The sequence below is a fragment of the Symsagittifera roscoffensis genome, unplaced genomic scaffold, assembly GCF_963678635.1.
Source record: "Symsagittifera roscoffensis unplaced genomic scaffold, txSymRosc1.1 SCAFFOLD_142, whole genome shotgun sequence".
Lineage (NCBI taxonomy): Eukaryota > Metazoa > Xenacoelomorpha > Acoela > Convolutidae > Symsagittifera > Symsagittifera roscoffensis.
The window spans coordinates 3,334-30,000 of record NW_026971694.1 but is presented as its reverse complement, the minus strand read 5'-3'; the positions used below and the strand labels follow the sequence as shown (position 1 = coordinate 30,000).

Here is a 26,667-nt window from a genome sequence, read left to right as displayed (position 1 = left end):
ACTTTCAATTTTAGCGAAGTTAGATATGCTTGATGGTCAGCTGCATGAAAAAGATGGGAGCTGTGCGACCAGTGGTTCAAAAGTTATGACCCGAGCCGTAAACAAGCTCAAAATGAGGTCCAAAACTGACGAAGTTGCTTCAGTTGGCTTGAAAGTTAACAAAGCTTGCTCGTAGAGCTTCCGGGATAAGCCCATTCGCTTCCTCGTAAAAAATAGGTCTTAGAACCACCTTAGATGAGCTTGCGCGACCCTTGGTTGAGCTGCAGGAGCGACTGATCGAAGCGGAAGACCCCTATTTTGAGCTGAAAAATGGGGGTCTCAGGGCTCTAAAACGCTTGTTTGAGCTTGAAGGAGTGCTCGCACAGCTCACTTTCAATTTTAGCGAAGTTAGATATGCTTAATGGTCAGCTGCATGAAAAAGATGGGAGCTGTGCAACCAGTGGTTCAAAAGTTATGACCCGAGCCGTAAACAAGCTCAAAATGAGGTCCAAAACTGACGAAGTTGCTTCAGTTGGCTTGAAAGTTAACAAAGCTTGCTCGTAGAGCTTCCGGGATAAGCCCATTCGCTTCCTCGTGAAAAATAGGTCTTAGAACCACCTTAGATGAGCTTGCGCGACCCTTGGTTGAGCTGCAGGAGCGACTGATCGAAGCGGAAGACCCCTATTTTGAGCTGAAAAATGGGGGTCTCAGGGCTCTAAAACGCTTGTTTGAGCTTGAAGGAGTGCTCGCACAGCTCACTTTCAATTTTAGCGAAGTTAGATATGCTTGATGGTCAGCTGCATGAAAAAGATGGGAGCTGTGCGACCAGTGGTTCAAAAGTTATGACCCGAGCCGTAAACAAGCTCAAAATGAGGTCCAAAACTGACGAAGTTGCTTCAGTTGGCTTGAAAGTTAACAAAGCTTGCTCGTAGAGCTTCCGGGATAAGCCCATTCGCTTCCTCGTGAAAAATAGGTCTTAGAACCACCTTAGATGAGCTTGCGCGACCCTTGGTTGAGCTGCAGGAGCGACTGATCGAAGCGGAAGACCCCTATTTTGAGCTGAAAAATGGGGGTCTCAGGGCTCTAAAACGCTTGTTTGAGCTTGAAGGAGTGCTCGCACAGCTCACTTTCAATTTTAGCGAAGTTAGATATGCTTGATGGTCAGCTGCATGAAAAAGATGGGAGCTGTGCGACCAGTGGTTCAAAAGTTATGACCCGAGCCGTAAACAAGCTCAAAATGAGGTCCAAAACTGACGAAGTTGCTTCAGTTGGCTTGAAAGTTAACAAAGCTTGCTCGTAGAGCTTCCGGGATAAGCCCATTCGCTTCCTCGTGAAAAATAGGTCTTAGAACCACCTTAGATGAGCTTGCGCGACCCTTGGTTGAGCTGCAGGAGCGACTGATCGAAGCGGAAGACCCCTATTTTGAGCTGAAAAATGGGGGTCTCAGGGCTCTAAAACGCTTGTTTGAGCTTGAAGGAGTGCTCGCACAGCTCACTTTCAATTTAAAGTGAATCCAAAGTAACTGAAAGATCCCAGATGGCTTAGGCCGGGGGACGCAGCTTCCGAATTTCTGAGCTATCAACCTATGATGGTAGTGTAACGGACTACCATGGTTGTGACGGCTAACGGGGAATCAGGGTTCGATTCCGGAGAGGGAGCCTTAGAAACGGCTACCACATCCAAGGAAGGCAGCAGGCACGCAAATTACCCACTCTCCGCACGAGGAGGTAGTGACGAGAAATAATGATATGAGCCTTAATGGTTTGTAATCAGAATGGAAAGGATGCAAAAGCTCCTTTGATGATCGAGTAGAGGGCAAGTCTGGTGCCAGCAGCCGCGGTAATACCAGCCTCTACAAGCGTATGCAAAAGTTGCTGCGTTTAAAAAGCTCATAGTTGGATCTGTTTGAGTATAACGGTAACATGGTGGTTAGTTAACGCTTTCCACTCGTTACGCTCATCCTTCGCATCGAAGAAATACCTTGCACTTAAATGTGACGAGGTGTGGAAACGGTGTTTTCACTTTGAGAAAATTAGAGTGTTCAAAGCATCCTTTGGGATTGAATAATCAAGCATGGAATAATGGAGAATGACCCGCGTTTTACTGATGCCGGTGGCTAAAGTGCGGTAATGATTGAAAGGAACAGCCGGGGGCATTTGTATTGCTACGTTAGAGGTGAAATTCTTGGATCGTGGCAAGACAAACTACTGCGAAAGCATTTGCCAAGAATGTTTTCATTAATCAAGAACGAAAGTTAGAGTATTGAAGAGGATTAGATACCCTCGTAATTCTAACCATAAACTATACCAACTTACGATTTGTCAAAGTCTCTTCTGACTTGGCAAGAAATTAACCGGGAAACCAAAGTTTATTGGTTCCGGGGGAAGTATGGTTGCAAAATCGAAACTTAAAGGAATTGACGGAAGGGCACCACCAGGAGTGGAGCCTGCGGCTTAATTTGACTCAACACGGGAAATCTCACCAGGTCCAGACATCTTAAGGATTGACAGATTGATGATCTTTCATGATTATATGGGCGGTGGTGCATGGCCGTTCTTAGTTAGTGGAGTGATCTGTCTGGTTAATTCCGATAACGAACGAGATCTTGATCATCTAAATAGTGCCATTCTCGTTAGAGTATTGGTTACTTCTTAGAGGTACTATGTGCAATTAAATAGCACAAGTGAAGTGAGGCTATAACAGGTCTGTGATGCCCTTAGATGTCCTGGACTGCACGCGCGCTACACTGGTGAATTTAAATTGAGGGATAACCTTGGCCTATATGGTCCGGGTAATCACCTAAAATTCATGAGCGTGAAGGGGATCGAATGTTGTAACTTGCATTCGTGAACCAGGAATTCCTAGTACTCGGTAGTCAACAACTACTGGGGATTACGTCCCTGCCCTTTGTACACACCGCCCGTCGCTACTACTGATTGGATGTTTAAGCAAGAATTGCGGAAGCCCGTCGCTGAGACTTCGGTCCCGGCAATAGGTGGAAGCGGATCGAGCTTAATTGTCTAGAGGAAGTAAAAGTCGTAACAAGGTTTCCGTAGGGGAACCTGCGGAAAGATCAGTGACTAATACCACTGTTTGAGCGAAGAGCCGGTCAGCTCATTAAATATGACCCGGTACGCAGTAGATCTTTTTGGAGATTTTGCTGAAAGGTGGTGGTGCATAATCAAGAAAGAGTCGGTGGTGCATGAGTGTAAGAGAGACGGTGGTGCATAAGACTGGGGATTGGCTCCCAGTCAAAGTAGCTTGCTCGGTGGTTGATGATAGCAAGAAAGAGTCGGTGGTGCATGAGAGTAAAAGAGACGGTGGTGCATGAGACTGGGGATTGGCTCCCAGTTAAAGTAGCTTGCTCGGTGGTTGATAATAGCAAGGAAGAGTCAGTGGTGCATGAGAGTAAGAGAGACGGTGGTGCATGAGACTGGGGATTGGCTCCCAGTCAAAGTAGCTTGCTCGGTGGTTGATGATAGCAAGAAAGAGTCGGTGGTGCATGAGAGTAAGAGAGACGGTGGTGCATGAGACTGGGGATTGGCTCCCAGTTAACGTAGCTTGCTCGGTGGTTGATAATAGCAAGGAAGAGTCGGTGGTGCATGAGAGTAAGAGAGACGGTGGTGCATGAGACTGGGGATTGGCTCCCAGTTAAAGTAGCTTGCTCGGTGGTTGATAATAGCAAGGAAGAGTCGGTGGTGCATGATAGCACGATGTTCCTTCATGGTTCATCTAAGAGTTGGTCTAGCTAAAGTTAGATTGGCTCAAGGTAGTCCTTAATGGATCACCTTAGATTCCCGAAAGATAATTCAAAGAGAGTTGACCTGATGCAAGTTAGGTTAACTCAAGGTGATCCTTGTTGGTGATCCTTAGTATGATGGTGGTGCATTAGCAAGAAAAACGGTGGTGCATGATAGCTTGAGACAGGGGATGGGCTCCCAGTCAAAGTAGCTTGCTCGGTGTGGATGATAGCAAGTGAGAGTCAGTGGTGCATTATAGCAAGAGAGAAGGTAGCCAAATGCCTCGTCAGTTTTGACGCCAAAATCAGGTAGCCAAATGCCTCGTCATTGTTGACGCCAAAAGCAGGTAGCCAAATGCCTCGTCATTGTTGACGCCAAAAGAAAGTCGCTCAAACTTGGGTATTCTGTTGATCAAAAAGCTGTTTAGATGATAGCTTAGGAGTAACTTCTCCTAGATAAGCTTGTATGGTGAACGTTTAAACAGTGTACGATTTTCAGTTTGCCGTCGTTAGAGAAAGACTGAGGAAAGCGAAGGCCCGAATGCTTAAGAACAGGGTGATCTATGCTTGGGTAATCACACTTAGTACGAGAGGAACAGTGTGTTCAGTTCCCTGGTTTCAAGCGTCTGCCTGAGAAGGCGGTTGCGAAGCTACAATTGATGACCTAAAGCATAGATTGAATTGCTCTATCTGCATCTTGAAAATTGCCTTTAATGGTTTAAATTGGCAGTATCAAGTATATTGATGCTGTTGACCCCGATGTCAGATAGGAATGCAATCCCCCATTGATGATGGGAGGTCGCTCAAACTTGGGTATTCTGTTGATCAAAGAGCTGTTTAGATGTAGTACCGGTGTGATACATGTGATTGCATTGAGAGAGCGTTTAAACAGTGTTCGATCTTCATTTTACCGTTGTAAGAGAAAGACTGAGGAAAGCGAAGGCCCAAATGCTTAAGAACAGGGTGGTCCAGACAGCTCAAAGTCCGACTGCGGTTGGCTTTGTTCTAATCGAGTGAACACTTACTTTTGGAGAAATCCGATCGTAGGAGTGATCAGTCTTCGGATTGATCCGGTTCTTTTACTGGTGTATCTGTCAGATCCTTAGGGACTGGATAGAACACTTAAAGCAAGTCGCTCGAACTTGGGTATTCTGTTGATCAAAGAGCTGTTTAGATGTAGTACCGGTGTGATACATGTGATTGCATTGAGAGAGCGTTTAAACAGTGTTCGATCTTCAATTTGCCGTTGTACGAGAAAGACTGAGGAAAGCGAGGGCCCAAACGCTCAAAAACAGGGTGATCTATGCTTGGGTAATCACACTTAGTACGAGAGGAACAGTGTGTTCAGTTCCCTGGTTTCAAGCGTCTGCCTGAGAAGGCGGATGCGAAGCTACAATTGATGACCTAAAGCGTAGATTGAATTGCTCTATCTGCATCATGAAAATTGCCTTTAATGGTTTAAATTGGCAGTATCAAGTATATTGATGCTGTTGACCCCGATGTCAGATAGGAATGCAATCCCACATTGATGATGGGAGGTCGCTCGAACTTGGGTATTCTGTTGATCAAAGAGCTGTTTAGATGTAGTACCGGTGTGATACATGTGATTGCATTGAGAGAGCGTTTAAACAGTGTTCGATCTTCAGTTTGCCGTTGTAAGAGAAAGACTGAGGAAAGCGAAGGCCCAAATGCTTAAGAACAGGGTGGTCCAGACAGCTCAAAGTCCGACTGCGGTTGGCTTTGTTCTAATCGAGTGAACACTTACTTTTGGAGAAATCCGATCGTAGGAGTGATCAGTCTTCGGATTGATCCGGTTCTTTTACTGGTGTATCTGTCAGATCCTTAGGGACTGGATAGAACACTTAAAGCAAGTCGCTCGAACTTGGGTATTCTGTTGATCAAAGAGCTGTTTAGATGTAGTACCGGTGTGATACATGTGATTGCATTGAGAGAGCGTTTAAACAGTGTTCGATCTTCAATTTGCCGTTGTACGAGAAAGACTGAGGAAAGCGAGGGCCCAAACGCTCAAAAACAGGGTGATCTATGCTTGGGTAATCACACTTAGTACGCGAGGAACAGTGTGTTCAGTTCCCTGGTTTCAAGCGTCTGCCTGAGAAGGCGGATGCGAAGCTACAATTGATGACCTAAAGCGTAGATTGAATTGCTCTATCTGCATCATGAAAATTGCCTTTAATGGTTTAAATTGGCAGTATCAAGTATATTGATGCTGTTGACCCCGATGTTAGATAGGAATGCAATCCCCCATTGATGATGGGAGGTCGCTCGAACTTGGGTATTCTGTTGATCAAAGAGCTGTTTAGATGTAGTACCGGTGTGATACATGTGATTGCATTGAGAGAGCGTTTAAACAGTGTTCGATCTTCAGTTTGCCGTTGTAAGAGAAAGACTGAGGAAAGCGAAGGCCCAAATGCTTAAGAACAGGGTGGTCCAGACAGCTCAAAGTCCGACTGCGGTTGGCTTTGTTCTAATCGAGTGAACACTTACTTTTGGAGAAATCCGATCGTAGGAGTGATCAGTCTTCGGATTGATCCGGTTCTTTTACTGGTGTATCTGTCAGATCCTTAGGGACTGGATAGAACACTTAAAGCAAGTCGCTCGAACTTGGGTATTCTGTTGATCAAAGAGCTGTTTAGATGTAGTACCGGTGTGATACATGTGATTGCATTGCGAGAGCGTTTAAACAGTGTTCGATCTTCAGTTTGCCGTTGTAAGAGAAAGACTGAGGAAAGCGAAGGCCCAAATGCTTAAGAACAGGGTGGTTGAGACAGCTCAAAGTCCGACTGCGGTTGGCTTTGTTCTAATCGAGTGAACACTTACTTTTGGAGAAATCCGATCGTAGGAGTGATCAGTCTTCGGATTGATCCGGTTCTTTTACTGGTGTATCTGTCAGATCCTTAGGGACTGGATAGAACACTTAAAGCAAGTCGCTCGAACTTGGGTATTCTGTTGATCAAAGAGCTGTTTAGATGTAGTACCGGTGTGATACATGTGATTGCATTGAGAGAGCGTTTAAACAGTGTTCGATCTTCAGTTTGCCGTTGTAAGAGAAAGACTGAGGAAAGCGAAGGCCCAAATGCTTAAGAACAGGGTGGTTGAGACAGCTCAAAGTCCGACTGCGGTTGGCTTTGTTCTAATCGAGTGAACACTTACTTTTGGAGAAATCCGATCGTAGGAGTGATCAGTATTCGGATTGATCCGGTTCTTTTACTGGTGTATCTGTCAGATCCTTAGGGACTGGATAGAACACTTAAAGCAAGTCGCTCGAACTTGGGTATTCTGTTGATCAAAGAGCTGTTTAGATGTAGTACCGGTGTGATACATGTGATTGCATTGAGAGAGCGTTTAAACAGTGTTCGATCTTCAGTTTGCCGTTGTAAGAGAAAGACTGAGGAAAGCGAAGGCCCAAATGCTAAAAAAACAGGGTGGTCGAGACAGCTCAAAGTCCGACTGCGGTTGGCTTTGTTCTAAATCAAACCAGTGCTAGATGGTCGAAAAACAACCTTCAACGGGGGATCACTAGGCTCGCTTTACGAGGAGGAGCACAGCTATATGTGTTAATTCAGTAAGAATCGCAAGATTTGTTTACTGACCTCTCTAACGCAAAAGGCGGTCTCAGCTTCGGCTGTTGATCGCGTCCGAATCAGGGTTATTTGAAATCGATTGAACGCTTACTTTTGGAGAAATCTGAGGGTAAGAGCGATCTGTCTTCGGATTGGTCCGTTCTTTTGCTGGTGTATCTACGAGATCCTTCGGGATTGGTTAGAACACTTAAATCAAGTCGCTCAAACTTGGGTATTCTGTTGATCAAAGAGCTGTTCAGATGTAGTACCGGTGTGATACATGTGATTGCATTGAGAGCGCGTTTAAACAGTGTTCGATCTTCAGTTTGCCTTAGCTAGAGTGATAAACTCCTGCACATTACTACTTCGGTAGTTTTATGGATGCTTGAGTGCCTTTAAATTGTAACCTGATTTGGACGAGAGAACCCCCTGAACTTAAGCATATCAGTAAGGGGAGGAAAAGAAATCAACCGAGAATCCCTTAGTAATGGCGAATGAACAGGGAAAAGCTCATCGGGAAGAGGAGTGGTAACACTCCTCGGTGTCCGGTATGGTTTGCTGCCTGGCTTGTTGACTTGACTGGATGTCTATTGGAAAATAGCATCAAAGAGGGTAAAAATCCCGTAACAGTCTTGTTATAACTTGTCGACGGCGCATTCCTATGAGTAGAGTTGTTTGAAAGTGCAACTCGAAGCTGGAGATATGTCTCTCCAAAAGCTAATTATAAAGCGAGACCGATAGCAAACAAGTACCGTGAGGGAAAGTTGAAAAGCACTCTGAAGAGAGAGTGAAAAGTACGTGAAACCGTTGAAGGAGAACTGGAGTGAGCGTTATCATGCCCAATGTCTTGAACTTGATTCTAGACCACCGGGTAGTGTTGTTAAAGTCTTTTGGTGATCATTGTTAAAGATGCGAGCTATTTGTTTTCTTCGGATTTCAAATTTGTTGTGTCTTGACTAAATGAGATAAAGTTTTATCTCTTTTGTTTGCCTGTCTGACCTTAACATCCCAATCAATGCTCTCTACAGCCCGTCTTGAAACACGGACCAAGGAGTGTGAGTTGCTTGCAAGTGCTGTCGCTGTTTGAAAGCGTACACGCGTAATGAAAGTGAACGGTGTAACTTTTATGAGTTGCATTAACTTTTGTGGTGAGAGCGTCAAAGCGATGTCTCGCAACCACGGACGGTTATGTTGCTAAAACATGACTGATCCAGAGCAAGTAGCACACGACCCGAAAGATGGTGATCTATGCTTGGGCAGGGTGAAGCCACGGGAAACCATGGTGGAAGCCCGAAGCGGTTCTGACGTGCAAATCGATCGTCTGACCTGAGCATAGGGGCGAAAGACTAATCGAACCATCTAGTAGCTGGTTTCCTCCGAAGTTTCCCTCAGGATAGCAAAAGCTTAAGCAAGATTGAAAAATCTTCGCTGTGCAATTTCATCGGTTAAAGCGAATGATTAGAGGACTGGGGGAAAACTTTTCCTTCACTCTCAAACTATAAATCGGTGAGATGTTCTTGTGACTTAATTGCACTTGAACTTTGAATGCGAGCTTTTTGTGGGCCGCTTTTGGTAAGCAGAACCGGCGATGTGGGATGAACCAAAAGTTGGGTTAAGGCGCCTAACTACTTGCTCATGAGTCACCACAAAAGGTGTTGATTGATATTGACAGCAGGACGGTGGTCATGGAAGTTGAAAACCGCTAAGGAATGTGTAACAACTCACCTGCCGAATCAATCAGCCCTGAAAATGGATGGCACTAGAGCTCGTGGCCTATACCTGACCATGAACATCAGATTCTGGCTTCGGCTGGATGCTTAAGACTGGTTTAGAACTGGTCTTAAAGTATGTTCATGTGTAGGAGGACGCATTGGTTGCGCAAAAGTGTATACGTGAGTATATGCTCGAAGCGGCCAATGGAGCAGATCTTGGTGGAAGTAGCAAGTACTCAAATGAGAACTTTGAGGACTGAAGCGGGAAAGGTTTTCATGTGAACAGCATTTGCACATGAGTTAGTCGATTCTAAAAGACAGGCTAAGGCCAAAGTCTTGAATAGTGGTTTTTTGAAAACTGCTGAGTCTCGAAAGAGCATCGGGTTAAAATTCCCGAACTTACTCTCTTGGCATTACGACGGCAACGTCATCTCAGTCGAATTTAGTCATTGGGACCTTGGGGAAGAGTTATCTTTTCTTTATAACATGCAGTAGAGACCTTGGAATTGAATCAATCAGAGATAAGGCTCGAACCATGAAAGAGTGTTTCAGCATTTGAAGCATCCCAATTGTTCCTGGTGGCACGTAAAAATTCGGCCCAGCTAATGTCAGGAGAGTGAATCGTACCAATTACCGCATCAGGTCCCCAAGGTGAAAAGCCTCTGGTCTTGGAACAGTGTAGATAAGGGAAGTCGGCAAAATTGATCCGTACCTTCGGAAGAAGGATTGGCTCTGAGGAATGGGTGTGACAAGCCTTTAGCTTGAAGTCTCGATATGCTAAAGCGTACGATGGCTCTTCGGAGTTGTTGGCGTTTGGCGCATCGATGATGGATATGCTTTAGGTCAAATCTGTCGCACATTAAACGTTCAAACTCTGAACTGGTTTGGACAAGGGGAATCCGACTGTTTAATTAAAACAAAGCATTGCGATGGCTGGTGAAACGGTTCTGACGCAATGTGATTTCTGCCCAGTGCTCTGAATGTCAAAGTGAAGAAATTCAAATAAGCGCGGGTAAACGGCGGGAGTAACTATGACTCTCTTAAGGTAGCCAAATGCCTCGTCATCTAATTAGTGACGCGCATGAATGGATTAACGAGATTCCTACTGTCCCTATCTACCATCCAGCGAAACCACAGCTTTGGGAACGGGCAAAGCCTAATCAGTGGGGAAAGAAGACCCTGTTGAGCTTGACTCTAGTCTGACTTTGTGAAGTGGCTCGAAAGGTTTAGAATAAGTGGGAGATGGCTTCGGCTGTCGTCAGTGAAATACCACTACTTTCGGTGTCACTTTACTAATCCAGTGAAAAAGTAAAGGTACAATCTACGGATTGGCCTAATTAAAGCGTAAGCTTTAATGAGTTGCACAAAGTTTACTTTGCGTAGCTAAAGCAAACCTCCCTGGAGACAGGGTCATGTCGGGAGTTTGACTGGGGCGGTACATCTGTAAAAAGATAACGCAGGTGTCCTAAGGCTAACTCAGTGGGGACAGAAACCTCACGTAGAGCAAAAGGGCAAATGTTAGCTTGAACTAGATTTTCAGTATGATTACAGACTGCGAAAGCATGGCCTATCGATCCTTTTATTAATCGGTTTAAAGACTTTAAGCAAGAGGTGTCAGAAAAGTTGGATCTCACACCATCGGTGTTGAAAGTAGTCGGAATGGAATGCTGCTGAGCGAGTGGTGTCTAGAGAGAAATCTGAGAATCGAGAACACCTTTTTCCAAAAACCAGCTCTCAGAGCTTGTACGTGGAGGCATCCACGAACTGGTGAACTGTCATTGAAAGATTATGCCATCATTAGCGCAGGCAAGGGAAAGACATCCCTATCAATTGACGACACCAGAAGTTCCTGGGGCGATAGTTATCAATCAGACCACGCCATGTTGATAGTGGTCGGAAGGGAAAAAGCAAAAGCAAAGGAAAAAGGAGAGAGCAAAAGGGCAAAAATCAGAAAAGCTAATCGGGAAGTCCAGAGGGCAGGGATGGAGATTTCACTCACGAAGACTGAAGTAATGACGGTCAATGGTGATGACCCGAGTGATATCATCCTTAATGGTGTAAAGATAAAAGAGGTGAGATCCTTTAATTATCTGGGCAGCGCTCTGAACGATCAGGGAGAAATCAGTGAAGCAGTTTCAAACAACTGCAGAAAGGCACGGACCGCAATTGTAAAAATGAGACCAGCATTAACAAGCGGCTCATTGAGACTCAGAACGAAAGTAAAGCTAGTAGAGACATTTATCAAGCCCACTCTACTGTATGGCCTGGAGACAGCTGTAATCAGAAAAGTCGATTTTGGAAAATTAAACGCTGTGCTAAACAAGGCCAGAAGAATGATCCTGAAACTAGACAGCAAGAGAACCTGCACAAATGTAGAAATTGCAGAGAAAGTACCGTTAAAGAGTATAGAAGTGGAGTTAGCGGTAAGACGAGCTAATCTTTGGGCCTCGATTGTGAAGCTCAAAGTAGATGCTGTCAGATCTCAAGCTGTAAAAAGCAAGGTGTACGCAAAAGACTGGCTGCGAGCCTTGGATCTAGATCTAGATAGACTAGGGATCATCAGGAAAGACGAGTGGATAAAAGACCCAAAACCACTCAAGTATAACAACGAGGTCGACCAGAGTACGCAAAGGATGGTCGGCTCGCGCCCTCAAATTGTACCCTGTGAAGCGGGGAATTGCTCTCTAAAGTTTGCTGAAAGAAAAGAGATGCTAAGGCATCTGAGAAGGGATCATGAGGCACTGGAAGAACAAGACAATCTCCAGATGACCCCCTTCTTCTCAATAATCCCGAAAGATAACTTCAACTGTCCAGCTGCGAGGTGCAAGAAGCAGTTTAAGACGCTCGGCTGGTTAAAAAGTCATGTTGCCGTGGCTCACCCTCAGTGCACTTTAATCACAAGCACTGATGTCGTTGGAAACGATGACAGTGAGGATCTTCTTGAAGGTCAGACTCACCGAATCGACCAAGATCACGACGAACGAGATCAAGATGAACGAGATCAAGGTGTAAGAAATCAAGACGAACGAGATCAAGAGGCGGTTGCAGAGGATCAGATACTACCTGCAAGTGCGCCAGGCATCTATCAGTGTCCGAAGTGTCCAAGAAAGTACACGGTGTTGAAAAGTGTACAGAATCACTGTTTGCAGAAGCATGCCTGGTCGTACAGCCGTCAGCAGCCTGTACGTGGAAGAGAGACTGGAAGCTCTCAAGCCCGAAATACTTCCACCCGAGATCGCCCCTAATCGGGGGTCTGACTTTCCTTTATGCCAACTCCTCAAAGGTCTGTAGGCTAAATACCTGTCGATTGGAGTAGCTTAGTACTCTATCAAAGGGAGGGGCACCACAGGGATAAACCCAGCTAGAAACCTGTCACAAGCCAGGCGTACCAGTACTTGTACTGGTAATGGGGAGTGGCAGCCAATAGTGCTTGAAAACTAACAGACGTAACTTCGGTTGGTATGTTGACCTTCTTGCATGACGCTGCATGATGCTGTCAGATCGGTCTTGGAAGCCACTGACACTCATACTCAGGTATTTATACCTGGGTATGTCTGTAGCAACCCTGCTTATGGTTGAACAGACCAGAGTGGTCCGACTGTGTTCTACAGTTGGACCGATCGTTTAAAAAGCTCATGGCAATATCCCAATGCCTAAGGGCTTTTCTGAAGTTGCCGCACGAGGGTGACACCACAAGGCATGTTATGCCCTGTGCTAAATGATGTCATTTACAGTGCGCTATGCCCGAAAGATGGTTTGGACTCGTAAGGTGGGTGGTTAGGCAACTTACCACCCTTAAAGGGTCAAATCCTGGTTCTTCAACCTTCTCAGTAAAGGTCTGAAGGCTATATCTGGTGTAATTGATTTTGCACTAGGCTGAGAACCACAGGGATAACTGGCTTGTGGCGGCCAAGCGTTCATAGCGACGTCGCTTTTTGATCCTTCGATGTCGGCTCTTCCTATCATTGCGAAGCAGAATTCGCAAAGTGTTGGATTGTTCACCCACTAACAGGGAACGTGAGCTGGGTTTAGACCGTCGTGAGACAGGTTAGTTTTACCCTGTTGATGAATTGAAACTAACCAGTGGTGGCTTCGGCTGCTACTGAATTTGATCTATGCTTGGGTAATTACACTTAGTACGAGAGGAACCGTGTGTTCAATTCCCTGGTTTCAGCGTCTGCCTGAAAAGGCGGATGCGAAGCTACAATTGATGGATTATGACTGAACGCCTCTAAGTCAGGACTCAGACCTAAAGCATAGATTAAATTGCTCTATCTGCAATAAGGAAAATTGCCTTTAATGGTTTAATTTGGCAGTATCAAGTATATTGATGCTGTTGACCCCGATGTCAGATAGGAAAGCTATCCCCCATTGATGATGGGAAAGCCTGGACTTGCTGTAAGCGATCAAGTAGCTTGCGCTACGAGATGCTGAGGCAATGTTCTACAGGCAGGGATGTATTTATCCCAAAACCCCCGAAAGATGGTGCAAAGAGAGTTAACCTGATGCACGTTAGGTTGACTCAAGGTGATCCTTCTTGGTGATCCTTTATTAGATGGTCCATCTAAGATGGTCCATCTAAGAGTTGATCTAACTAAGGTTAGATTAACTCAAGGTAGTCCTTAATGGATCACCTTAGATTCCCGAAAGATAGTTCAAAGAGAGTTAACCTGATGCAAGTTAGGTTGACTCAAGGTGATCCTTCTTGGTGATCCTTTGATAGATGGTCCATCTAAGATGGTCCATCTAAGAGTTGATCTAACTAAGGTTAGATTAGCTCAAGGTAGTCCTTAATTGATCACCTTAGATTCCCGAAAGATGGTGCAAAGAGAGTTGACCTGATGCAAGTTAGGTTGACTCAAGGTGATCCTTCTTGGTGATCCTTTGATAGATGGTCCATCTAAGATGGTCCATCTAAGAGTTGATCTAACTAGGGTTAGATTGGCTCAAGGTAGTCCTTAATGGATCACCTTAGATTCCCGAAAGATGGTGCAAAGAGAGTTGACCTGATGCAAGTTAGGTTGACTCAAGGTGATCCTTCTTGGTGATCCTTTGATAGATGGTCCATCTAAGATGGTCCATCTAAGAGTTGATCTAACTAAGGTTAGATTGGCTCAAGGTAGTCTTTAATGGATCACCTTAGATTCCCGAAAGATGGTTCAAAGAGAGTTAACCTGATGCAAGTTAGGTTGACTCAAGGTGATCCTTCATGGTGATCCTTAGAAAGTTCATGATAGCAAGAGACTGGGGATTGGCTCCCATTCAAAGTACCTTGCTCGGTGGTGCATCATATTAAGAGAGAGTCAGATTCCCGAAAGAAGGCTTGATTAGAGTTGCTTAGACTCAAGCAAGTCAGTCAAGTTAGTTAAGTTAAGTAAATTAGCTTGACTCAAGGCGGTGACGATGTACGGTCAAGTAAAAGTAGCAAGTACCCGAAAGATAGCCGAAAGACGGTTAAGTAGCAAGTAAACGAATTTCAGCGAAGTCCCAACGTCAGAAACTGGGAGAGCACCAGGATGCTCGGAGGCCTACTTCTGCCTGGTCTTCATTCCAATTAAAAGACACTGACCGACCAGAAAGCAAGTAGGTACTAACTAACGCTAGTACCTAGAAGAACTGCTTTAGGAGTTAACTATCAGCAGTAGCAATCGGTCTGAGCTCTTTCACGAGCTAAAAGCTGGGCAGTGTTAAAGAGATGAACCAGTGAAGAGAAGGAAGAAAAGATTGAATGAGCACCAGTAACAATGTTACTACACCTAGCTTTTTTTTTAAACTCTTTTGTGCCAGTAATACTCATTTAGGAGTCAAATTTTATTGACTTGAAAGTTGATATGCTTGATGGTCAGCTGCATGAAAAAGATGGGAGCTGTGCGACCAGTGGTTCAAAAGTTATGACCCGAGCCGTAAACAAGCTCAAAATGAGGTCCAAAACTGACGAAGTTGCTTCAGTTGGCTTGAAAGTTAACAAAGCTTGCTCGTAGAGCTTCCGGGATAGGCCCATTCGCTTCCTCGTGAAAAATAGATCTTAGAACCACCTTAGATGAGCTTGCGCGACCCTTGGTTGAGCTGCAGGAGCGACTGATCGAAGCGGAAGACCCCTATTTTGAGCTGAAAAATGGGGGTCTCAGGGCTCTAAAACGCTTGTTTGAGCTTGAAGGAGTGCTCGCACAGCTCACTTTCAATTTTAGCGAAGTTAGATATAATTGATGGTCAGCTGCATGAAAAAGATGGGAGCTGTGCCACCAGTGGTTCAAAAGTTATGACCCGAGCCGTAAACAAGCTCAAAATGAGGTCCAAAACTGACGAAGTTGCTTCAGTTGGCTTGAAAATTAACAAAGCATGCTGGTAGAGCTTCCGGGATAGGCCCATTCGCTTCCCCTTGAAAAATAAATCTTAGAACCACCTTAGATGAGCTTGCGCGACCCTTGGTTGAGCTGCAGGAGCGACTGATCGAAGCGGAAGACCCCTATTTTGAGCTGAAAAATGGGGGTCTCAGGGCTCTAAAACGCTTGTTTGAGCTTGAAGGAGTGCTCGCACAGCTCACTTTCGATTTTAGCGAAGTTAGATATGCTTAATGATCAGCTGCATGAAAAAGATGGGAGCTGTGCAACCAGTGGTTCAAAAGTTATGACCCGAGCCGTAAACAAGCTCAAAATGAGGTCCAAAACTGACGAAGTTGCTTCAGTTGGCTTGAAAGTTAACAAAGCTTGCTCGTAGAGCTTCCTGGATAGGCCCATTCGCTTCCCCGTGAAAAATAAATCTTAGAACCACCTTAGATGAGCTTGCGCGACCCTTGGTTGAGCTGCAGGAGCGACTGATCGAAGCGGAAGACCCCTATTTTGAGCTGAAAAATGGGGGTCTCAGGGCTCTAAAACGCTTGTTTGAGCTTGAAGGAGTGCTCGCACAGCTCACTTTCAATTTTAGCGAAGTTAGATATGCTTGATGGTCAGCTGCATGAAAAAGATGAGAGCTGTGCGACCAGTGGTTCAAAAGTTATGACCCGAGCCGTAAACAAGCTCAAAATGAGGTCCAAAACTGACGAAGTTGCTTCAGTTGGCTTGAACGTTAACAAAGCTTGCTCGTAGAGCTTCCGGGATAGGCCCATTTGCTTCCTCGTGAAAAATAGGTCTTAGAACCACCTTAGATGAGCTTGCGCGACCCTTGGTTGAGCTGCAGGAGCGACTGATCGAAGCGGAAGACCCCTATTTTTAGCTGAAAAATGGGGGTCTCAGGGCTCTAAAACGCTTGTTTGAGCTTGAAGGAGTGCTCGCACAGCTCACTTTCAATTTTAGCGAAGTTAGATATGCTTGATGGTCAGCTGCATGAAAAAGATGGGAGCTGTGCGACCATATGTTTAAAAGAATTAGAATCTTACGGTATAAGCGAATGTTTGATGAGTTTAGAATCGTAAGTGCTAGAATTTCAGCAATTTTATATTTATGCACGTAAATAAAATCAGTGAAGTTGCGGTAAAAAAAATTGGTGAAAAAGTTTTATGTTACACAAAAGCTGAGAATGCATTTCTATTTTTAATGTCGTTTTCCAGTTGACAAAGAATTTAACCACAGAGTTTGACGATGATGGAGCTGGCCCAGATGAAAAAACTGATTGCCCAAGGTTTTTCGGAGAGGGATCATCCAAGGTTGATCTTCACAATCTGGGCTATGTCGCCAACCCTGAGGCAGGTGGCAAGAAACTTCGAACTCTCATATGGGGAAGGGATGGTTTGACAGCAGAATTGATTTCCCCTCACAAAGATAGTGAATGTGAAAAAAGAAAGGCTGCTTCCCCGAACAGCACCAAAGCCTTCAAAGGTAATATGTTAGCCTTGAACACAGCGCTTATGGCATGATTGTTTAAAAACAGTTTGAAAGTCGCAAAATAAAGTGAAACGTTTTTTAAACTGCCGGGCTTCCGTGATTCAAGAAATAACTCTTTGAAATAAGCTCAGCAAACGGCTTTCAACAGTAACTGTATAAGTGCATTTATTGTTTCAGCCAGTATCCGACGTCTGTTCAAGAGCAGTTCGTTTCCCAATGCGAAAGAGAGGGCAAGAAAAGCTGCTAACAAAGCCGGCATGGATAGATTTTGTACGATAAAAAAACAGAAAGCGCAGTCTGCAGAGAAACGGAACAAAGGAAGAGTAAAATTGAGTACCGCTTCGATCTCTGAAAACTTTGATTAGAGCATAAGCAAATGTTTACTTTTGAACCGTCTGTTTTTTTAAGTTGAATAGTTGAGTGTCTTTTTGTTGACTGATTTTATCGATTCTGGTTGAATTGAGTTCGCTTAGGATGTTTGTTGTAGCAGTTTGAAAAACTGTTTGCGAGTAAATACTTGTTCCTGTGTAGTTTGATTCTCAAGGTTTTTTTTTAGTTTCATACAACTGTTTGGTTTTTCAAAAGCTGAATGTCGGAAAGCTAGTAACTGCCCAGTGTTTTTTCAAGATTATTTATAATGAATACGTCGCAAAGTTCTAGAACGCGAAGAAACCCGAAAAAAAGAGTTGACGAATCTGACACGGATTTCGAAAACGAAATCATTGTGAAACAGTCGTTAATAAAGGGAAACGTGTTTTGGTTGTTCGAGAATAAAGGGTTGTATAAATTGAGTGCTACTGGCGAAGCTTGGGCTGGGACAAGTTTTGATGCCCGGAATAATTTGATTCCTGGGGAAATTACTAATTTAAACATTGGAGGAGAGTTATTGAGTGTTCGATTGCTATGCAGAGTTACAAAGAGGAAGTAAAGTAGTCAACTCCGTCCGAAGCATTTCAAATCAGAAAAGAAGCGTTTGGTCATAGACGATTTTAATTTCCTGAGCAAATCACAGGATGCCATTACAGAGGAACACGCGGCAATCAAACTTGGAGGAGAAGGCTCTAGCTCCACTCAATGGAACTTACAATCCACGTCTTCGACCGCTCATCTATCACTACCGGACGCAACAGTTCGCGGGGATCTGAGCCCTACACTGTCGGATTACGCAGTAGAGTCGCCAAATACCAGTGATTATCAACAGGTAACCATAATTTAGGTAAAGTTTTTTATTTAGTGAATTTTTGAATGGGGGTTGTCTGAATATGGATTTCTTGTAGTAAAAAGAGTTGTAAGTTCCAAAGTCAAAGATTGAAATAATGTTTTTTAGTATCAAGTTTTGGAAGTTAAAAGTTATGTTTTTTTTGTTTGAATTTTTTTCGAAAGGAGTCGCAGTTGCCGCCGATGCCGGATTTGACACCAGCCAATGCTCAGTTCCCTCTCGTTGCTAACGAAGCGTGCCCAGATAAAGGAGCAAAGTGGTCTGTGTTCCTGAAAGGACACAACATAAGGATGGCTGAAATGAGAAGTGCCATGGAAATAGCCCGCGATAAAGCCAGGAAAAAATGACTCAGTCAGCGAAGTCAGCTAAAAATACAGGTAATGATAAGCAATTGCTTGCAAACTAAAAAAATCCGCGTTACACTTTAGGATGAATTTACCAGTTGTTTTTCTACCAAGGTATTAAATAATTTTTTGCAATTTAAAGGAGGTAATTTTGAGAATCTATTACTTGTTCAAAAACTTTGATTTCAGCTATGTAATGGAATTTTTTGAAGACATGGTAAACAAAGAGCCTACCTTGATTTTGTGATAGTTAAGTCAAACAAAATTCTCATGCTTCTCAGAAGTTTGAGCTGTACTTTAGAGAGAGGAAGTAAAGGAGTTGCTCAACTTTGAGCGCGAAGGTTTTCAAAGTGTAGACGACAACCCGAAATGGAATTTATCAGTAACTCCAGTCTGGCACAACGGGGAAGACCTGATGGTGATTCCAGCTGGCGAAAAAATTGATGGCAGATGAATTAATGGATACCATGCTGTCTCCGGTGAAGATATCGCAAACTTCAAGGAATCCCGTCTCTGAAGAAATAAGTGCTAAATTTAAAAGTTAGTCTTCTATTTATTTAACTCCAAATTAACAGCTATTATGAGATACAATCACTCTAACCTTAGTTTTTGCAAAGATAAAAATCAAAAGAAAATTTTCACCCAGAAAGGTTTGCTCTCTTAGACATAAGAACCGTGTCTTGGTTGACAATATTTTTTGATAACACTAATTATTGTTGTTGTATTTAGGCGTTGTACAACAAAAGTACCCCCTTACGCCCCTTCTTGCTTACAAGACATGCAGGAAAATAGTAAACCAGAAAGGACGTGATTTGAACCGCTTGGCCCGTCAAAGTGCATCTGTAACCCCGGCCCTGGAAACCAGTTCTGAGGAAATTTGATGCATCAGTGGACCATTCTTTAGTTCTGTCGAATACGATGATTTAGCCAAGATGTCCTGGCTTATGTTGATTGTGATTGAACTTTATATGTCAATTGTTGATGAAAAGCTTGTCTTTTAGATTATTTAAATGCTTCAAAAATTGTGCTTTCTAAAATTGTGCTATCTTCTGCTATCAAATGTTTTCGTTGAAATTCACTTAGAATAGTTTATAAAAGAGCTGCGTTATAATTTAGAACAGTTATTGATTTTTGTTATAGTTGAGTCTCAAAGCACTTTTTTGATTTCTTGTTCTTAATTGAGTTTCTGAGCATTTTTTTGAGCAGTCAGTTGTTCGTTAGCTTGTCTTTTTTGAATCCGAAACAACTAAAATCAATTTTTTCCGCTCTTTTCAGACAAAAATGGCAAGCGTCCGTGATATTGTTGCATTAGATGGTCTCATCGCAAACAATTTGATAAATGATCGGAGTGATGTTAGCCGAAAACCAGTTCAAATTTTGTTTGACTCTCGTTGGTTAGATCTCGAAGGTCGCTTGAAGTCTTCAAAAACCTTATTGAAAGTTCACGAAAATTTTTTGAAGTTGTACGACGACACAATACAGGAAAAACTGTCATTCCTACGGGATAACTACGGAGGTTTCGGTTTATTTAACACAAAAGGGAAAGAATTGAAGCCCCGCTCTGAACCACTGTCGTCTCCAATGGGGTTTCTTGTAGATATACCTTTGGAATTGGAGAATGAATATCGAGATTTGTCCATAATGAGGGGTCAGTTAAGTTCAAAAGATGCTTTTTTGCTGGGACCAATTCGCTTTGTGAATCAGAGTTGCCAGTCGAACTGCGAATATTTCATGGGTTACAGCTGTGGGCTGAAATATAGAACAGTTTGCTTAAAGGTAGTCAGAAACATAGAAGTTGGATTTTGCATTTGTATTGGTTGTTGATTTCGTGTTTCTGTTGGATTTTGAGAAAAAATTCTATTATATGTATAAGGTTTTTGTGCTCCTTGTCCGCGATACTCTTGGGTATACGGTGCAAAAATATCTGGTTGTAAATAATCGTCATCAGATGATAAGTAATCCGTATGATGAGGTGCTTGCTTTTTATTTTTATTTTGTTGAAAAAATGGGTAATTTTCACTGCGATCCTGTGGGGGATGTGAATTAGTTTGAAAATTTACTGAGTTGGCTGTTGTCATTGGGTTATTCCAGTGATGAGAACTTATATGATTATTATCAGGTTTTCGTGGGGGATAATTTGTTTTTGACGAATGTGCGTAGTTATAATTGTGTTCTGCAAAAGTGTTTCTTGTGAACGTTCTTCGTGTTTTTGACGGTATTGTCGTAGGTCTATATGTTTGATAATCCATATGTGAATATTTTGGAGCAACCGAAGGTGTAACGGTTGATTGTAAGGTTACTTGTGCCGTTGAAGTGTTTGTATTTTTTGGTGTTGTTAAATTTGGACGTATTGGTGAAATACTTTGTTGTGTAGTTGTTGTTGTTTGGACGATTTCTTCATTTATGAAGTGTGATGGTATTTGAATATCCTGTTGTGTAAGATTTCTAGTTCCATTAAGGTTTTCATTGTGTATGACGGTCGAATTTAAACTATTATTTCGTGTATCAGGTAAAAATGTATTGTAGTTCAATGGTGTTGCATCAATGGTCAGTGGTACTACTCTCACATAATCTCTTTGATAAGATATTGTACTTATTGCTTGACTTGAGATTGATTGTGGGATATTTATAAATGCATGATGAGACCATTCAGGGTCGCAAACGTAATCTGACTGTTCTGTGATGGCAGTATCATCGTTTGGATTTTGAGGTCTAAAAATTTTTCTTGCTTGTGAAATTAAGTCTATATTATGTGTGAAATAATCTATTATAAACCATGCCAAAATTTTTTGTAAATCATGTTTTGTGTGTTGTGAAACATCGTCTTTAGTAAAATTTTCTTTGATTATATGTAGAAAAGTTGAAAATAATGTAATTTCATTTCGTACTTTTATATGTTTGGATGTCTCAGTTGGTGAGATTCTTTGAATTTCTGTTTTTTCTAATATTGAAATGTAGCTATATATTATTGCAAAGACTTCGTTAGTGAATATAGAATTTGCTCTTTGTGAGTTATGGTATTGTATGCTTTTAATATATTCTAAGAATTTTTTTGTTAATTCTAATTCAAGATCGTCTGTTTGAATTACATATTTGCGATGATTCGGATTTGGTGTGCTGAATTCTATGGTGTAGGTTCCGTATTGTTGTGTTAAATTACATATATCTTTCAGATAATGTTCAATAATTTGTCTTTTGATTTTTACATCTGGGAATTCTGCTTTGCATGGACTGATTCCGGTTTCAAACAAATTTAGGAGTAAATTCTTGCAAAATATATGCTGCCCTCTATCATTGGGTGCATCTACGAGGAAGGGGTAAACTTCTTCGTCATCTGGACTTTCGTCACTTTGAGTGTGGCTGTGGCTCATTTTTTCGTTTAATGACTGTTAATATATAACTATCGATGTGCCTAATTGGTTGATTCCAATTATACAAGTGTACTGGTTTGTGTTTATATTGCTTTTTTATTCTTCTTTTTCCTCTTTTTGATGAATTTGAAGTTGTTTCTGAGTCGGAAAAATATAATTGATCGTGAATAGGACAATTTTTGTCAATCGATTCTTTTAATTTATAGAGTTCATCTAAATTGCTGGCTTCTGATTCTGAAAATGCGTTTCTATTTTTTGAAAATCTTTTTCGTGTTATCTGTCTTTGTTTGTTTCTTTCCTAGATTTTTCAATGACATAAGGTTTAGAATGAGGGATGCAAGAATGTTACTAGTGATTTTAATTTCCTAGACTGTTAGTCCTTACTATTTTTTGGTTAGCTTAGCCTAGGTCTTTTATTCAGGGTTGGAGAGAAAAAGTATATTGGTTCCGGAGAATGATTTTTACTTTCTCGTGACTAGTCTAAGCTAAGGTGTTAACTTACTTAATCTTACTTAGGGGTAGTGATTGTGTTCAAGGGTTGGAGAATAGTAAATCGATCCACAAGGTTCATGTATAGTTAGAACGCAAGTAGTTCGTTAGATACTATTTTAAACTTACTAAGTCTAAGATTTATCCTGGGTCTGGTAAGAGGAGGGTTCAAGTGAAGGATGAATAACCGAAGTTCTTCACTGTTTATCCTAATTTGAATGGTTAGTTTTGTTGAAAAATTTCTATTAGTCTTGGGTTTTTTGGAAGGGTTGGATAGTGAATCGACGTTTGAGGTCGTTAGACACTTGCTAAGTGGGTGGGGGAGAACAAAATTGTTCTTTTTGATCCAAGGATTGGCCTTGATGATCAAGTTTTAATTTTAGTGAAATAGAAAATTAATTAAGATCCAAGGATAAGCCTTGATGATCTGATTTTAAAATTAAGTGAATTTAAGTTTAAAATGGTTTAAATTTATTTAAGAAAAAGATTTAGTTTTTAATGATATTAGTGAGCTTATGATTGCTGTTATGTTTAGGTGGTGAAGCTGGGACAACAAATGATTTTATGATTACTAACAATTTATTGTCATTCTACTAATTTTTGTTTTTCTTTTCAATAAATATTTTCCAAACATGTTTTATATAAGAATGCAGAATTTAAGAAAACGATCTGAGATCTTTTTATCAATCGTTTTTGAATATTAATAATTTTGTTTAGCGCCTGTAATGATCATGAAGTTTTGACTTCAAAATTTTATGTTTGCAAAAGAAAATCTAAATTCATTGCTAATAGGATTCTAAATATAAAAGTTTGTGTTGGCTTTTGCCGTACAATCATATAACTATATGGTAAGTTTCTACTTTGTCGTATGTCGTCTCTTGTTCGAGGTCTTCTTGCGATTCCGGGTAGTTCTGTTATCGTTCGGAATATCGGCTCTGATCTATTGAGTCGAAGAGACATTTCGATTAAATTATCGTCGTATTTTTTAAAATGTTTTGTCTAAATTCTAATCTATTTTTTTGGTTAAATCTATGCTATTAAGGTCTATTCGAGACTTATGGTCGCACCAGATGAGTTAAGACCGATGTGGTTAACTCATAGAGTAATTTCGGATATGGTACACTGTCTGCTCGTCACGCTATCTTATTTTCGGCCGGCGATTCGTGCAACTTCTTAACCTAATACCGATCCTAATCTTACTCTTATACTTACTAGTCTAAGGGTGTTTAACTAGTCTCTGCTAGGCTCAATAGATCTAGGGTATACTGGTTTGTTGCGGCTGCTGAAGTTCTCTCGGAGAGACAACTAATTTCTAAGTTAAATTCAAATCTCTCTGGTGCTGAAATTACAAGTAATTTCAGCACTTACAAATAAGTGGGTTGTTAGTTAGACGGATCATGATTGGTTAATATTAAATACTTTACAGTGGTAAAATATCTAATTTATCCAATCATAAAATATAGTTTAGATCAGGTTCCATAAGGTAAGCTTTAAAAAAATAGCTTTATAAGCTTTGTAAGCTTTATATATATAATATTTGTCGTCCAAATTTCCTCTTATTTTGGATAAGGAAAGACAATTGATTTGGGCGAAAAATGCAAGAAGAGCGAAAATGATTAAAATACCGTTGAAACTGTAAAAGTTGGCATATATTGTTCTCTGATAGTCAATATAAGCCGTTGGCTTGACAAAAATTGTCAACTTTTTGTTTTGAAAAGATTTTGTTGCTGTATATCTTCATTTATTATACACTTAGCTTTGCTGAGGTAAGTAGGAATCGCATTTTCATAGATGTTGATGAATACGAAACTCTTGCGCAATTTTTCTGAGATAAGCAATTTTTCGCAATTTTTTCGCAATTTTTCTTGCGCAATTTTTCTGCAATATTTTTACGGCATTATTTTGGATTGGAAAATTCCAAAACTAATAGTTTTATACAGAGGCGAAGCTGCGCTTCTCAAACACTAGCCAGAGCCTGACAAAAACAGCTTTAGAACTTATTGGCTTCGAAAATGCGACCTCGAGAAATGGAGTCTCACGCCCTGCCATCTCGGTCACGAACGCTTAACGCTTAATAATCGGCAAACACTAGTCACAAAAAAGCAGCTACATATGCCAATGCTATGCAGCAAAAATTGCACCAAATACAAATAGACACAATTTTGCCAGTAATAATTGAGAATATAACGAACTGAAGGCATCCGCACTTACTTTGCTTGTAACTCGCAAAGAATAAAACCGCATTATGTAAAAATTAGGTATTCTGAAACCTGATCTAAACTACATTTTATTATTGGATATAAATAAGATATTTTATCAATATAAAATATTTAATATTAACCAATCATGATCCATCAAACTAACAAACCACTTATTTGTAAGTGCTGAAATTATTTGTAGTTTTAGCACCAGACAGATTTGAATTTACTCAAGACAGTACGCATCGCATGCTATTTACTATCATTTGTTCAACATCTTAAGCTTATAATATTGACAAACTATCGGAAACGGCTCACATCTAAGCGGACATCTGATATACAACTTGAAGAAGATTGTCTTAGTCCTAAAAATAGAATCATGGCAAAAATGCTAATTCTTTGTTTAGACCAAGAAATACACTTCAAATCAGAGCTAAATTGTCTGAAGGTGAAAAGGGAGCTGAGTAAAACATCGAAACTACTCAATCTTAGTCCGTTTTTTGACAAGGATTACGATCTACTAAGAGTTGGAGGCAGACTTTCACAATCGAACTACCCAACAGACAAGAAGTTTCCAACACTCGTTTCAAAAAAAGCTGATTTAGTATCCCTACTTATACGCAAATATCATGAAGATACTCTTCATGGCGGGGGCCAATTAGTACTGAACACAATGAGAGAGGAAATTTGGATAATCGGAGGCCGTGATCTAGTTCGACAGTTCATTAGAAGATGCATTAGATGTGTCCGATTTAGTCAGCAACCTACTTCTCAATTCTTGGCTGATCTTCCTACAGAAAGAATAACACCCGCAAAACCATTTGCTGAATGTGGAATAGATTTTGCTGGTCCCTTTGAAAATAAGGAAGCAGAGGTCTCAAAAATTTAGGTTGCCGTCTTTGTTTGTCTCGCGACAAAAGCTATTCATTTAGAAATAGTTACTCGTCTAACCAAAGAAGCATGCATCCTTTCATTGAAACGATTTACTGCTCGCCGTGGTAAACCTGAGAAGATCCTAAGTGACAATGGAAGCAATTTTATCGGGGCTCGAAATGATCTGATCAAAATCAAGGAACTGCTCGACAAAGGACAAATCAGTTGTTAGTTTCGTCAATAGCCAAGGAACTGAATGGGTCACCATCCCTCCTCGTGCTCCTCACTTCGGAGGACTCTGGGAAGCAGCTGTAAAAAGTATCAAGAGACATATGCGAAAATTTGTAGGACTGCAACGTCTCAGTTTTGAAGAATTTCTTACAATTCTTAATCAAATTGAAGCTGTTTTAAACTCACGACCATTGTATCCAATGTCAAGTGATCCTAACGACCCAACTCCGCTGACACCCGCTCATTTTCTGATAGGGGAATCATTGCTAACTCTTCCCTCTGCTGACATACAAGTTTCAACAAATATACGATATCGACTATTACAGAATATGATCAAGGATTTCTGGAAAGTTTGAAAAAGGGATTACCTCATAACGCTACAAATACGGAAAAAATGGTTCACGGATGGCCCAGAATTTAAAGTTGGCAAGCTAGTCCTACTTGCCGATGACAATGAACGACCGCTAGAATGGAAAACTGGACGAATCATAGAAGTTTATCCTGGAATTGACTCGATTGTTCGAGTGGTAAAAGTGAAGACCACAACTGGTGAATACATACGCCCAGTCGCGAAGCTTCGGAAGCTACCAGTATAGCAACCTAGTCCTATCCAATGTGCAGTTCATTTAAAACAAGAACTTTATAGTGCTAAAAATCGAAAAATATCAAAAATGTGCAGTTTTAAAATTTTAAGTGATAGTACCCCCATGACCCTTTTGAAAGTAGGAACCTAAATTACCCTATGCAATGCATTATGGTCTGAATCATTCATATTGACCACTTTCATGTAAATTCCCAATGTTGTATGTTCATAAAAGTCGAAAATGAGGTAAATTTTCATCAATTTTTGTGCAAAATCGTGCATTAAAACTCGTATGAGGTTGTACCCTCAAGACCCAAAATGTAATTATTGTCTGAAAACAGCTAGGATACGCCTACGCTACTGTCTTGAATGTAACAATAGGCTCTCTGATCACGTCAAACTAAACTGTTAAAATGTTATACTTGCCTTAAAATTATATTCAAAGATGTCGTATTGTAATGATTTACAACCATTAATTCGCATAAAAAAATTTTCTAAGTAGACAATTTTTCGCTCATGACTCGTACC

The 26,667-nt window shown here is 41.4% G+C and overlaps 2 pseudogenes; both read left to right on the top strand.

Moving 5' to 3' along the window:
• Positions 1-7,236: 7,236 nt before the first annotated feature.
• Positions 7,237-7,388, top strand: LOC134856651 (5.8S ribosomal RNA; annotated as a pseudogene).
• Positions 7,389-7,701: 313 nt separating this feature from the next.
• Positions 7,702-13,472, top strand: LOC134856653 (large subunit ribosomal RNA; annotated as a pseudogene).
• Positions 13,473-26,667: the final 13,195 nt, after the last annotated feature.